Below are 14,306 nucleotides of genomic sequence, written 5' to 3'. Positions count from 1 at the left end.
ATTAACAAAGAGTTTGATTCAAAAAATGAACTACAATAGAGCCTAATCATGAGACGGTTTTGCTGTTGATTCCTCCTGATGTCGGCCATCTTATAGAACTAGGAAAATATTTTTTTCATTAAAATTAAAGAAAATGCTGAGTTATTGCTGTAGATGTAAAAAAAAAATATAAGATTTAACAATGACAATACTTTTCGTAGTTACAAAATTGACAGGTTTTTTATTTTATTTTCCAAAGGTGTAATCAATATTTTCTAATTTTTGAAGTAGAAAGTGCGTGAACTCAGGGATTCAAGGGTAATAGAGGAGTTATAAGTGAAAGTCTTTCTTGGACTTGGAATATAATTTAGGATCAACATCTAAGTAATTCTTCTGTTTATTATTTGACAAGATACAGAGTAATATTTGTATTTATTTTCTTCTTCTGACGTCATCACATCTGAGCTCCTCCCCTCCATAATATTTTTCAAACTGATACATTATTATTTATTTTTTTAAGAAGTCAACAAATAACTATTTTGATACATTTGGATGTCGAAATGATACTGTCAAAATTTGTACAGAAACTAAGACTTTTACATTCCACCAAACAAAGAAATCTCTAAGAATAAAAAATGGTCAGTCATTTAAATTTAGTCAAACGGAGAATATGAGACCACCTTTGTAATAATTTTAATTAGTAATTACTCAATAAATATCCTCAAGGAGTAGTCTAAATAATGATCACAGACATTTTCATTTATTATTTAATACTAGAACTGGCTAAATATTGTTTTTATTTCTTTAAAATACGAAAAATTATTTTTATAATAGTAGTCTGTAAATGAAAATCATCTGGCGTCATTGTTCTAGTGTTAAGACCTAAACAACCTTAACTCGTATCCTTAGAATGCAGCCTTCTAACAATCTAACCCATTAAAATAACTTTCATAATTTAAACAAAGTATGTACATACAAAAAGTAAATATCAAATTAAATTATTTGACTGTTGTACACGGAGTAAAAAACACTTGAAGTTGAGGAACATGGAACATTTTCAAAAAAATATGTAGGTAATGGGGCTTGTTGTCACATCCAGCAAGAAAGAGCCTGACAAGTTTAAAAGGCTTACAAAAAGGAACAAAAAAGAATTATATTAAGTATGAGGGTCTAGGGAAAAATTTTTCATATAATAAATCCTTATATGTAGGGATGGGCAGTTCCTAAATCGCCAAGAGAAGATAGGAGCGAAAATTATGATACTAATGAATTAGTACCATTGGTTATATCCCGTACATGTCCTATGAATTTAGCAAGAGTACTTTGTATAGCTGCTATAGGGAGTGTTTAACATCCTGCACGACTTGTCGGTAGATGCATGGCAGTAGTATCGCGCAAAAGTCAATAAGAATATAAAAAATAATTGTGACTCAAAGCATGTGCCAAATCCAAGCTAAAAGCAAAGTTTATATCAAAAGAAAATGAAGCCATGGAGTAATTTGAATCTTTTACCAGAAATTTGACTTCCATTTAGTGTTTAAAATTGAAGATCCTGTTAGGTTTTGACTCGGTAAAGAGGATCCAAACGACTATTCTTATACATCAAACATTGTAAATAGATAGGAAAAAGCTTTGAAATTGAAATTAGAATTCGTGAAATAAAAATGAACTAATTATGTTATAATATATTCAAATAAATATAGATAGTTGATCTTATCTGGTTTTACGTATTTTATTATTTTCAAAAGTAAAATTTAAATGATATTTTTTGACTCATTATTATCGTCAATTTATATCGGCAAATTATTATTTTTAACCCTTTGTCTGGGCAACAAATTACACTTCAATGAGCCAAACTAATCCTCAAAAACTAAACTAAAGAATTCAAATCCTTAAAATAATTACCTAGGAATCTAAGCTGTCTGAACACAACTTTTGTGGCTTTTTGGAGCGGTGAGCAGGGGCACCATCCTGCTCGAAAATGGCTCTTGATGTGTCAGACAACATTTTCCTCTTCAATGGAGGTCCAGTTTCTTCACTACGAGACAAAGCTGACATCAAAGACTTGCTGAGGATCTCTGTTACGTAGTACCCAGCCGTCACAGTTTGGTTTAGTGGAATCCAGTGAAGATCTGACAATGTCTGGTGGCTGATAACGGCCCAAACCTGAATTTTGAGGGGAAATTTCACAGTTGGAGTGAGTTCCACATCTCCCTTATTTTTTCCCAAACCCGATCTGTTTGTGGATTTGGGACATTAAATAGCTCAAAAGGGACTTTCATAATTGAAGAGGATACATTTACAGTCATCTGCAGTCAAGTGTTTTTGCTCACGACAGAATTGAAGTCCGGGCTTCCTTTGGTTTTCTGAAAGTTTGGGATCTAGACAAGGTTTGTATGACAAAGCATTTAAAGAATGCCTCAGGTAGCTGTGGACAGATGACTTGGATAGCCCTTTGAAGTCAATCTTGCTACAAGTTTCATTGTGGGTTGCCTCTTTTTGGTTAAAGATTTTGAAATCACCAGTTTTGGAACTTTGCTAATTTTTTTATTCCTTCCTCGACCCTTCTGATTTGCAAGGGTTTGCCCATCCTTTCTTTTCTTACAACAATTTTCAATAGTCCTGTGAGGAATCTATCATTCCAACAGCCTTGGCCCTGGTCTCCAAACAGTGATCTTTCACCATTTCGGATATTGAATTTCAACTAACATTCTGTGGTGTTTTCTGAACCCTTTTATACTGATGTATGATGCAATCATCGAAAATTATTTCATTAGAAAAATTCAATATTGTATAATGATTGTATCAGCCAAATTTCTTTTTATTCCAACCAAAAATAGTTTACTTTACCATAAAACGGATATTTTGAATACCACCATCAATTTTTGAACATACTGTAGGACCCTCAAATTCCTACCTTAACTTGCATGTAATTATTTTTGCTCAAACATCTTCATCAAAAGAAAATAAATAACAAAATGTCACACGTGTTGTTTTTTCAGAGTTTATAATTATTTCATTAGAGCAGAATGAGGGATGAGGTAGTAGGTAGCTTTTATCATAATTACAGCAATTTTGTATGAAATTGATGAGCCTTATAAAAATATTATTAATAATGAAACGTGTGTAGCAAAACTTGTAATTAACAAACAACGAACAAAGTAAACATTGGGTGTTGAAAAAAAAGGAAAAAATTTCCAAGTATATTTTTAAATAAATAAATATTTGAATGACTCACCAATGAAAGTGGGTTTTGCAGTTAAAAAGTCGACTAAATACATAGACTGAGGTCTATTTAAGAAAGTGCATTATCACCAAGATTAAAGTAAACATTTGAAAGGGTTTGCCTTAATAATGTATTTCATTTTAAATTGACTCGTTTTCACATGAATGTTATGATACTACTACTTGAGTATTTTAATATGAGTAGAGTCTCAGTAAAATAAGATTTCCTTATACGTATATATGGTTTGTCAACATAAAAACAATCTTGAACAAAAATCAAGAAAGGGAGAAAATATAACTAATACATAATCCGTGTAACTCCATCCGACCCAAAAAGGAAATGTACGCAAAAGTTAGCCCCTACTTTCATTATCATTTTTTTTTATCAAAAAAAAAATAGAAATATTTTCGGTATTTAATCAAATAACCTTCTTTTATCAATGACATATTTTATTTTACTTTACATCCTTTAAAAGTTTCTAATATACTCAAAAAATCTGATGTTTATGATACAACGTATGATATCCCTCTTTCATCATTTTTCTCTCATATTTCGTAGGCTTTCCCCATTTCTGGACTTAATATACGTATGATTTATGGTGAAAAAGAAAAAAAGAAAATGGAAGATTTTTTTATAGCTACAACTTAAACAATTTTATTTTATTTTCAAAAGCTGTTATCATTAATATTTTTTCTTGTAGAGAGAACATATACCGAGTACGGAGAAAAATCCTTTACACTTTCAATCAAGCACTTTATCACAATGTATTTGAGCAACCATTAGAATAGGGTTGTCAATAATAATATGTCTCTGCTACCGTATTCATCGATGTAGCCCTTGGAAGGCCTTGCACACATTGAAGATGTACTCCTTAGACATCGGCATTCCAGTGCTGATGTGAGGTTGTCCTATAGGTTATTGATATTCGGGTGACGGACGGTGATGACCTCGGGCTCTACATACGCCCAAAAAGTGAAGTCTAATGGGTTGGCGTCTTATGATTAGGGGGATCACATTTTCTTTAGCTAGAAGGGCAAGTTGTCCTCCAAGCACTTCTGGGCCTCTTTGGACGTGTATGTAGGCGGACAATCCTGCTGGAATACCACGTTCATGTCTGAGTAGTTGTTCTGGACCCATGGTTAAAGTGTCAATCTTCCTTGGTTTCTAGCCAGCGTCCACAATTGTGCAGGCCGAAATTTGTTGGTCACGTTGATATTGCATTTTCTCGGAACGTTGAAGAAAACAAATGTAACTTTATGACAGCTATGCTGTTTTTCTCCCAAACATTCTTCAAATTGTCCTTTTACCGACCTTAACTTTAACAAGCTGGTAGGTCATATTACCAAAATGTATGTGTATGGCCATTAAAATGATTAATTAATGACAGTTTTTTTATCATTAAAATCCTATTTTTGAATGGCCATTTTGTAAAGGAAAATATTTTTATATTTCACAAATTTTAAAAGAGTATTTCTAATTTATTCACCTTATTACTTCGGCCTTCACGTGTCACTAAGGAGTGTTGGCGTACCACAGTTTGAAAACTACTCTCTTCCATAATTAAAATTTCCTAATAAATGAAATCATTTTCAAAAATTGCAATTTGTATCTCTTGTATTTTTTGATCATAATAAAACTATGATAATGCTTTAGTTTTACTATACGAGAAAATAATTGGTATACCCTACATATTATTCAATAACTATGATATGTATGGGTCAATGCCCAAATGTGCATTTAATTTATTAAATCATCAACATAATGAATAGTTAGTTTGATTAATCATATTGCATTTATTTTATTAATTAATAAATAAAAAAATCTTTTCATATCAGTTGTCGTGATTATATATATGATACATCTCTTCTGTACTCCTTAACAAGACAAAAAAAACAATTTATTTTAATTTAATACAGTATGGTCCAGAATTAGAGTTCGCTTAACTTTATTGGGATTAAATTAAAAGTATTGTAAGTAGAAATTTCGTTACTCAAGGCAAAAATATTGCAATATCAATTTGTCAGAAAAATGAATTTTTTACATTAATCCCTCTTCAAAAAAGAGTCATGCTGCCGGTGATCCTCTTCAACGTTGTATAATAATATGCATGCGATACGTAGTTAAACCAGTGGCATAGTTCCAGGAACTACATTCCAAGTATGGGATCTTTAGGAAAAAAGCAGTTTATGTTGATCTCATCTCAGATCTTGCTAGCAAATTGTTTCACCATTTGTAGATCAAGAACTGACTAGGGATGAGACTTATTTGTCGAGTATGAGGAGAACAAAACTGTAATATACATCTACAAAATATCTTCACCAAGTGTTAATATAGTTATAAACACTTTATATGTTTAAACCCTTTTATAATTAAGATGATATACTTGTCTTTTATTTCGTATCTCCCTTCCATCTCACCATTAAGACTATGTACTTTCCCAGGCACACTTTCTTTAGAAGTTTGTCAATTTTTCCAAGTGAACTATGCAATTTTATCTTCCTTCGCAGAAGCCACTTTGTTAATTCAATTAAAAATATGGTTTTATAGAGTTTATATAGTCCATTATAGAGCAATGTACATGGTACCGTCAGAGCTCCTTGCAGAAAAAAGATTCTGTTTGTGTGTGGGGGGGGGATGAAATGATCACATAGATCATCGTTTCACATCTTTGTGCATAGCATGGCATACTAAGGTAACTTGAGGTAATCAAAAAACCCTTTTGAATTCACAATACGTGGAAATTAAATTGCTTTAAATTATTTAATGATATCATTTTTTCCAAATTATTTTACTTTTTTTTATTATTAAGTAGTAGGAAATTTATTATTTTGGAAGATTAATAGGCTTCATGTAGACTAAACAGAAAAACAAGAGCTATTAAAAAATTACATAGGAGTTTTAGTGAATAAATGTAACTATTAATGTATATCACAAGATACAAGTGTCCCAAAATAGGAGTTTTTCGAGATATGAGCAAGATTCTGAGCCAAAAATTCCATTGACCCATGAATTGAGTAATTTTTATAGGTTCAAGCTGGTTGATGTTGACCTAAATATATATATTTTTTTAATTATTTATTATACGATAAATTACATTGACTTAGAATACATAATAATATGAACATGTTAAACTCTTATGTCAAGATATTATACTGTAAACTGAATAAAATAAGAAATAGACGAATAGTATTTAGCTTGTATTCCTTTGCAAGTTTTATTACGTTTTGTTGACAATTCTAGTTATTCTTATCAATATAGGTACCTTTTATTTTTGTATACAAATTGAAAAAAAATTGACTATATTATTGCATGGGTTTGGTTTTTACCAATACATGTATAATATTATAAAAGGACTTTGGGACAAATGTTCATTTTAAAATATTTTATTCATTATTAAGATATATTCACATATTCGATAATACTAGAATGAAGACATATATCAATAAAAGTCTTCAACTATAAAAAAACCCAAAGATAGAAAAATCCATATTTTATCGTTTATCGATTAATACTGTTTCATTTAATGTTCTATAAAATATATATTAACAATTTGTACATATAATATTTGTTTGGTTTTTCTCAATACAGTGTTGGCTGTTGAATAAATTACTTAGACTAAGGCCTCTCAAACTTTTTATATTGCGGCCCATTTAATAAAACATCAAGGCTTACAATTATTATCATTATTTGAAACTTTTAAATTCAACAATTTTCGACGGAAACAGTGAAAAAACAGTTCAGTTCCTGAATCCTCTGGATGAGAGTATTCTGTGAAAGGTAATGTTCCACGTTGCAGAATTTGACAAAGAAATTTTGAATCCTTAAAGATCTCTGTCAAGAAGTAGTGGAATGTCATGTAAGTGGCCTACATCAAAATCACTAAATTATATTCTATCACAGCCTGGCAGCCATTATTAATTATCCCTGATATCATTATGATAAATATAAAATGCATCATTGTTTGATTAAAATTTGCTCACGACCCAGTATGTACAACACTCTATTTATGTGTTAATTCGCAGTAGACATCACAGTAATTTAATTAATGAATACAATTGAAGAGAAATACCTGTGTTTGTTTTATTTCCTTTTTGAAGGAATAGTTGTGTGATTCAATACATGTTAGTCATATATTTACCGTCATAATTGTTGAGATGTATAGATACAAAACTCTTCTTTTTTTTAAAGCAATACCCAATACCAAAAATATAATTCAATATTGCCACAACTTTCTTCAACAAGGATTGTTGTTTTTTATAATAAGGAAAATATTTCCTATAAAATAATCTACTTCATGGATATGAAATAACAACTGCAAATACATACGTGACGACATCAAATGGTCAAAAAAGAGCTCAATTTGACTATAGACTCACCAGGTGTATATTTTCAATTACGAACGGGAAAATCTTTGAGTGTCTGTACATACAAGAAGATTCTTTATTTGTGTAAACTTACAATTGCCATAAAATATTTCTCTTATGGTTTCTTTTACAAAAAGAATAAAGGCCATTTCCTCTTTCTAGAATTTTTTTTTTTCTTTCTAAAGAGAATGAAAAAAGACATATTGATGAATTGTTTTGTTCATTTAAAATGTAGGTTGGGCCTATTAGGTACACCCATTTTTGTTTTAATACTTTTTTCCAGGCTTGTAAGCGTTCTGCTTTTTTGGTGTTCCTGTGAGAGTTCCATTCATTTTTTTTAAAATTATTCTACAAAGTTCATCGTTAAGCCATTTTTTCCGTTCTGTTCTTCGTTCCAATCATAAGGCACTACCATATACACTATATGCCAACAAATCGTGACTTCTACTTTGATAATGTAAGGGAGGCCACGACCCAGATGGAACCTATGTAATCCAACAAGACCATACTGCACCCTTAGCTACACGAAAGAGCAGAATTTTTGGTTTGCAGTAGGCCTTTTACTTACATTCATGGCTGAATGATGAGAATTATTCTACTGGTCAAGTTCATTATGTTCCATTTAAGATAGAGTACTCGAAACTTTGATGCTCGATAAGTGCCTTCAAAAAAGTGCCGTTTTATTCCTCCACCCCTTGAGCCAATGTCAAAAAATACGTCTCCCAAACGTTTGTCTTTGATTTATGAGCAAAATATATAACTTTGATTTCTTGAATTTTTTGTAAGTACAATTGGAACGGAACGCTAAAATCTCATTTTTAACGTTGAAAAAACAATTAGGTTCCGTTCAGCGTTCTGTTCATGGAACGCACATTCCATGGAGCGCTGTTCAATTTTGTGTTCCGTTCACAAGCCTGCTTTTTTTCGCTGCACAAAAACTCCGAAGGTGTTCCGTCTAAAATGCAACACTTTTTGAAAAATTACAAAAATAGCTATATTTCAAAAGATATCATCAAATTTGGAAATTTTAATTTATAAATACAACCAAGGGACACCTTAGTTACATTATCAATCAATATAGACGCCCTTTGCCTTTGAGACCAGTTCCAGCCTGGAACTTGCTCATATATTGTTGTTTTTTGCTCAAGGTTTTCTCAAGTAGTAATATTGTTACTTTTAGTTGGTCTTTCATTGTGTATCAGACTCCCAAAAGCTTCCACTTGAGGGGTCCAAAAAACGCCAAAGTGTAGAGGGGAACTGTCGGGGCCATGGAGAGGTAAAGAGTCATGCTTTTCAGGCATGACGAGTAAGATTTTGCACAGTGTCACATGCTTTACTCGATGCAAAAGCTTAAAAACCTGAGGAGGAGTTCTCTTGAAGGACTTGATTTGGGCTTGACCTGGATCTTATTGAAGTTTTACCTCTTTCAGTACCCCGGTACTGATAAACAAACTCCGAATTGGGACAGTCTAAATTATATATATATCAAAACTCTGCTCATCTTAAAATCCATTTTTCATCCACGTATGTATTTTTCTTCTTTAAAACAAAAATAACAAATCTTGAATTTTTATTTTTATTTTTTTTATGCCATTAATCTCCAATTCATATTTTGTATTTGTTTTTGTCACTTGTGAATTGTTTTAAATGTGGTATGAGTAATGAAGTGCTCTCTTGTGGAAGATAATTTATATTTTATTATACTTTTATAAAAAATAATATGTTCTGTCTTATAAATACATGTGGCCGTATAAGAAAAATACCAAAGGGAGAAAGCTTTCAATTTATCACTTCTGAGAGCTTTTAAAGCAATAATTACATTTACAAATTAGTAGATTTCCCTTCTTCACTAAGCACTATTGTAGTGATTACTTATATTACATGGTAAGTGTGTTTCCAACCTCATAATGTGTAAAAACTGATTTCATATCTGATATGTAATTGTAAACTGTTGACGAATTGAAGTCACAATCTGGCCCAGGAATGTTTTTATCAATTAAAGTCATGAGTATGGCTAGTTTTTCTTAGGATCAATCCAGCATTATAAGTTCAGCAGTGCATGTCTGAATATTAAGCTGATGACCAACAGGACCATTATGGTAGGTTAAACATATCCAGTTAACATAAGGGGATTTGCCCCTCCATTGATATCTTAGAATAATGATGAAAGGTATATATAATTGACAGCCGTGTAAATATATGATAATGACCTATGGATTAACTCTGTTACAGATTTGCAGTAACAATAGAATTTATAAAATGGATGCCTCATCTCGTTGTTTAGCTCAATTTACGCTGTTGTATAAAATATACGGGTTTTTTATAGAGGTTTCATTTGACTAAGCGCATTTGAGTTAAAGAGTTTTTGTAATTAATAGATATTAAAACGACATTTAAGTGTTATTGAGACATTGATAGACAAAAATTTCCTTTTTTTTTTCAAAATTAAGTAAAATCTGCAGTCCAAACTGAATTATTGTTATTCAAAAAAAAAAAAATGCTAAAATGTTCATTAAATTCAATTACCGCAATATCTTTTACATTATTATAGCAACTGTTTGAAGCAAAAAACGAATGTATTTATATTTTCTAGTATAAAGAACCACGGGTGCAGGTACTCTTGAATGATGGAGTTTGTTGGAGAATTATAATGGTTTGCCCTTGTTCGACTTTGAGTATAATTGCGTATCGAAATAGGAATAGTTATTCCCTATGTCTTTGTTATTTACAGAGTAGAACTTCCTCTTATAGTTGCTTGTAGCTGATCTAGAGAAAGGTTATACCACCTAAGATGCTCAACGAATGAGATACAACGATATAATAGACGATCATCTACCTTTCTTAATTATATTTTTGGAAGGTTAAACGGTTGGGGAGATACAATAAAGATATTGGCGTTAATAAAAAGGTTTTAATAATAGTGTTTCTTTAGTATAAAAACGCAACAGTGCAATACTCTTTGTAGATCTATATCTTACTGTATTACAGATACTTATTAATCCTATGTATGTTTTGATGAAAAAAGATAAAATTTCCCCATCATGAATTTATTCTCATGCGGATTTATTTTTAGTTTATTATAATATGTATATCATGTACTACGTATATATAGAAATCATCCTTTCTAACCTTACATTAAGGAAATAATATATTAAATCTGTGCCATCGTGTTGTGAGAACAATCTATTTACATTAGGGTGTTTCAAAAAGGAGGTTCTAACAAATGTTTGTTCCTCTTCAAAAAATATCCCTCCTTAACAAACTCTGCTCACCTCCAATTAAAATTAAAGCTTCCAAGAAATTAAAAGGACACCTGCATTCTCAGACAAGATGGCCTTCATTGATAGATATTGCTCACCTAAGTGAGAATATACATATATGTGGTTAAGAAAAATAAACCATTGCTTAGAAAATCCGTCCTTTAATTTGACTAATTAGGCCAAGTGGCGGGGCTGGTTGAGAAGCATAATGCATTGGCCAGCCAATTTCATAAAGCAGATATTTTTCTGATTTTTTGTGGACCGACCTAATTTGGTACTCTAAATAAGATCATTCTAGATGTTAAGGCCAACCTCGAAGTGGTTGACTAAACAAAATTACACCAGAAGATCTCCGAGAGGCCTTTTAAGCCAATCCAAGAATGAAAATGATTGAACTAGCCAAGAAGAGAGAATCATTCACAAGTCCACAAAGTCTTTGACCATAAAAAACTACTGATGGAAAGTCCTTAAGGATTAAGAAACGACCTTTACAAAGTCAAGTTAAAAAAACACTCGTCTCCAAGGCTGTAAACGAATCCTGAATGATCCTTATGGAAACATGTTAATTTTCTTCTGTGATGAAAAAAAACTTAACTGTTGATTATGTTATTATAAGGCAAAACAATAGATGACAAACCTTTGATAAATCCCCGGCAAAACGAAATCCCGAGACAGAAACCCGTAGCCTGAGCTGTAGACTATATGATTGCTGACTAAGAGCATATTCGTTATGTTGGCGTGACCAGTGGAGACTAGAACATTAACTTTCTTTCTTTTTTCTTTCACTTTAAACTCAAGAGTAATTAATTTGAACCAAACAAATGACCTCACTTATAAAACTATCTTGCCATAATGTTCAAATCAGATGATAACAAAAAATGACTACAAAAGTCTTTGAATTTTCATTTAAATAACATTTTAAGACTTTTTGAACAGTCGGTACATATGTAATTCCATGGACCCCTGGACTTGCTTTTGAGCTAATGCAACAGGTTAATCAACGATGATAAACCTCACTTACTCTTTCATATTTCCTCCCTCTGTTTTTTATTGACGCACCCTAATATACAAGGCATAGAAAATACATTATCACCTTTTTTTCCTAGTCATGAGGAGTGCCTTATGTAACCTATTATCCCATTTGTTTTATGATGTGTAGTTCATGCTAGATCATTCTGATAGACAATAAAATATGGATGGGTTTGAAATTAAGTGTAGAATAAAAATGGTACCAAGAAAAAAAGGAGGGGAAAAAACTCATATGCCTTTATAGTTTTAAAGTAATTTATGTTTATGTAGAAAATATCTTCGACCTTGTATTTTTTTATGAATGTGAACTAGAATAAAATACTGAGATTGGCTATAGTTCTATGTACTACCGAAGGGTTTTATACAGGAAAAAAACTGCAAAGGAATATTTATAATAATATTTCATGAGTTAAATAAAATAACTAGAAACGTGCAAATTGCTGTAATATTAATGAGTGTAAAATCCATATTTGAAATGGTGTCATAAAAGATATAACAGTCCTGAAAGAGACCATAATAAGGTACGACCTCTATTTACCTATCAAAACGATTTTTTATAATAGATTTTCTCTTAAACTAATTGTCTGATATAATTTAAAAATCAAGGCCAATGAAAGTTAGATAAAAAAATGATTATTATTATTAAATTTAATCGCCTTTGGCGTCAAAAACAGCCTCGACTCGATCTTGGACACGAGAGCGGGTCTTTATGACAGTCTTCTTAGGCCAATTCCAGAATTCATCCTGGGTCTTGGACATCAGGTCGGATTTTGTTGCTTAACTGCACCCCACGCACAAAGACATCTGTGAGCTTGGAGGCCAAACACAAGATCCAACAAAGTAAACAAAAAAACTCTGACAACCATATTAAAGTTGAACTCTTTGCATCTTCTATGGTGTGTATCGCAAATTATCCCCCACACACTTCCTCATCCGCCTTTCAAAAAAATTTTAGGACTAATTTTTAGAAAAATATTTTAGTGAGGGGGATTTGTATTCTTCCCCTACTCTCGTAGACTAAAAAGATGTTTTTTTTTGTAAAAAACTAAGGCTAGTTGTGTAAAATAGCTATAATCTAGATGGCGCTCCAACTGATATAAGAGATTGAATAGAGAGAAAACGTGATGATATTAGCTGTCATAAAACTTATACCCATTTACTTTCATGCACCTTGTTTTCAAGACACAACCCATAAAGTGATATTGAAGAAAGAAGCAAGTTTCATGAGAGTATCCAAGTGAAATATTCTTCATATTTAGCCTTAATAGAAAAAAAGTGTAAGAATGGTAAATTGTCCACAGTCAATGAACAGTTCAAATCATTTGCTTATTAACAACCTTACAATCAATTACAAGTTCTCATTCTAACTTTTGCTTTCGTTCAATTTAGGACTTTTATTCGTTAACTTTTGCTATCTTTTGTTATTCCTATAAATTGGTTTGTATAACAACGAAATGATAAAGTTGTTCTATTTACCTATAGAAACGTCCAATAAAAAAATAGTTTCGAGATATTTATGTATTATCAAGATGATTATTGGATTTCTTTTAATGTCTTATACACATTTTATGTACAAAGTAGTAGATAGATATATCAGCAACAACAAGCCTAATATAAAAAAAAGTTATGCTTCATCAAAACACACTCTTTGTCACAAATCATTCAAAGCGAAGGTCATATGGAGTACAAATTGTTTTTATATCCAGCATATTTTTCACAACTGGCCTCTAGTGACATATTTATGTTTGCAGACTTCAAAAGATTGCTTGCTATAAACTAGAAAATCAGATCTAAAATAGAGGAATAGGTAAATGGATCGTTAGGAATGGATTTTAGGAAAATGGAGCGATAATCGTTTGATTATCGCTCCTTGTCGAAATAAATAATGAATGAAAATCAAATTTTGCCAAGTAATTGTGTTTAATTATGTTAGTCTATAATTTTTTCAGCAGACCTGTTAAAGTGAAAAGTCTTTGGTATTGAATCTGAAACGTTTGCTCACGAGTCAAATACCTTAAATATTTTTTCCAACCTCATAAAAATTACATTATTATTTTTTTTTTTTTTTATTTGATTCCTAAAGTATTTCTAGAGTCTATTAAAAAAACAGCTGAGTGGACTGCACACGATGAACAGAATCCAAAAACGTGGAAAGATAGAAAAGTCGCAAGCAAAGTTATGGAAGCAGGATGTGCTTTCTAAAATATTCATTCCTAGAGAAGGAAATGTTCTAAATGTATAAGGACTTCTAAGACATTTTTCCTAGGTCAATTGCAATAATCAGTACAGCTCCATCTGACCAATTAAAGGAATGTCAGATGAGGCAGGATCTAAATCAAGCAGCAAGTGTGAAAGACTCTGGAAAAAATTTAAATATTTATTCAAAAAGTCGTTATGGCAAAAAGAAGTCCCAAATATATATGTTCTTCGATTTGGCTACCGAACCCC

The 14,306-nt window shown here is 31.5% G+C and overlaps 1 protein-coding gene across 1 annotated transcript in view; it reads left to right on the top strand.

The window, feature by feature from the left end:
- Nucleotides 1–14,306, top strand: part of LOC121130327 (neuroligin-4, X-linked) — a 424,376-nt gene that overhangs the window by 242,074 nt on the left and 167,996 nt on the right.

Source organism: Lepeophtheirus salmonis, chromosome Z (genome assembly GCF_016086655.4).
Source record: "Lepeophtheirus salmonis chromosome Z, UVic_Lsal_1.4, whole genome shotgun sequence".
Classification (NCBI taxonomy): Eukaryota; Metazoa; Arthropoda; class Copepoda; order Siphonostomatoida; family Caligidae; genus Lepeophtheirus; species Lepeophtheirus salmonis.
Note: the sequence above shows the minus strand (reverse complement) of the source record. Positions and strands in the feature narration are given on the sequence as shown.